We start from the raw sequence: 2112 nt of genomic DNA on the forward strand, positions 1-2112 counted from the left end.
CCTTCGGAGGATCGGATCCTGTACAACTTTAGTGCTAAGAGAAAGGGGCAGAGGCACGAGAGCAAAATGCCGCGGGCGCCTGAAAGAGACGGCAGCGGCTGGGAGTCTTGCCACGGCTTCCTGTCGCGCAAGGAGTCGTGGGAATTGTAGTGCCGACGAGTGTTCCCCCTGCAGGTTTTCTGTGAAGGCGCCGAGCACCAGGGGGCGCTCCGAGACAGCGGTTGTCCATTCCAGTGTGTTGTTGGCAGACGTTTGCAAGGGGAGGATCGCTCTTAAAATTTGATGCAAGCTAATTAGGGCTAATTAAATAAGCTAAATGGGAGAGGAGTACCTTGGGAGTAGGTGAGCTCCCGCTCTCATCGGAGCTAAATCTTGAAGCTTCGTGGAAGGACTAGAGTGGCTTGTGTCACAGATTTTAAACAAAGCAAAGAATAGTGGGTGTTCTTTTGTTTTTAATTTGGTGATGCAGCTAGTCCTCATTGTCTCTGGGCCAAGGAATTTTCAAAGACAAATTCTTTCGGGCTAGAACACCCGTACATCCCCAAGACCCACAGAAATTCAGCAGAAAAATATTTTCTTGCTGTAGAGATGGCAATGATCAGCAAATATTTATGAGCAACAACCTCATCTGTTAAATACACAAGAACCTTTGCCTTGGTCAGGAGGGGGTTTTTTTTGCCAGGGACAATTTTAAAAAATCATGAAAAGCTGGGAAGCAAAGTGCTGGAGAACATCTGGATCTCCCCGAGCTCCCCAAGCTCCATGAAAGCCACAGGATGTACCTGGCATCGCATCAGTGTCAGCTGCCAATTGCCTTCCCTTTCTGGCTGAAAACCCAGTAAAAATTCCCATGTTGGCGCTCGTCTCTGCATGGCGGGGTGGGCAAAAACGGTTTGCTTGCTGAATTCCAGCTTCACATGCAACTTTCAAAAAGGCAGAGGAGCTGTGTCAGAAAAAAAGTTGGCAACCCTATTCATACATCTTTCTCCCCCATGATACTGTTCCTCCCCCTCTCCATGGTTTGTAAGCGGTGGCACTTAAGGAATGCCCTGGCTCTGGCACCTTTCACAGCGCTTGCCCAGGTCTTTCCTGAAATGACATTGTTCTGTTTTATTTCCTTAATCTGATGTGCCGTAAGTTTTTAGAGGTTTTAAAATGGTGTCTTTACTATTTCTGCCTCATTTGCCAGGTTGGGGGCCTCAGTATGTTGGAAAAGGATGGAAGAGCAGCTTCCCACTTCGGGAAACTGAGGCCAGGAGCAGACCTTACTCAAAACCCAGCCATCCAATCCAGGGACTGGTTTTTTCGGAGGAACTGACCGCTCCCGGGCAAACCCTGGCAGAGAAGAACAATTCCAAACCTGCCATGGATCGTGAGCAGTTATTGCAACATCCTCATCCTCATCCTCGTCTCCTTTCCCCGCTTGGCCGCTGGTGCCACTCCTGCCGAGCCACAGCTTGTCCCCCCACCAGCGGACATGGGGCGTGGGGCTGATGGGAACTGCATTCTCCCCAGACCGGTTGAAGGGGAGTAATTTCACATGCACGAAGTTCTCCATCCTTTTATTTCACGTCACCGTTCGGCAACAAGATTGAACTTCATGCGGGGCGTGGAGGAGGAGGAGGCAGGAACAGCGCCGAGGAAGGGTCCAAATGCTGGGAGCCCCCCCCCCCCACCGGCTCGCCCGGACTGCCCCTTCCCCTTCCCCTCGCCCGGGCACGGGGCGGGGGGGGGCGCCGCGCCCGGAATGGCACAGCCCAGGCCGGCGCGCAGCCGGGCGCCTCCCCCCCGCCGCACTCCACGCGCCCCTGGCGAGAATCCGCGTCAAAGGGGATGAGTCAGGCGGCGCGGGGGGGCGGGGGCTGGCGGGCTCCCTCGTGAGGTCACTCGCTCCGCTCGGGCGCCCCCCCCCCCCCCCCCCCCCCCGCCGAGCGAGCGCCCCACCTCCGCCTGATGTACAGCCGCGCGGCTCCCCGCCCCGCACCCTGCCCAGGCCAAGGGCGAGCGCGCAGCGGCGCCGCCTCCCCCGCACCCGGCCGCCCCGGCAGCGCCTCGCCCGCCCCTCCCTCGATCGCGGCCCGGCCCGGCTCGGCCCGGCCCGGCGCGCGCATC

The sequence above is a fragment of the Varanus komodoensis genome, unplaced genomic scaffold (assembly GCF_004798865.1).
Source record: "Varanus komodoensis strain SLA01 unplaced genomic scaffold, ASM479886v1 scaffold57, whole genome shotgun sequence".
NCBI lineage: Eukaryota > Metazoa > Chordata > Lepidosauria > Squamata > Varanidae > Varanus > Varanus komodoensis.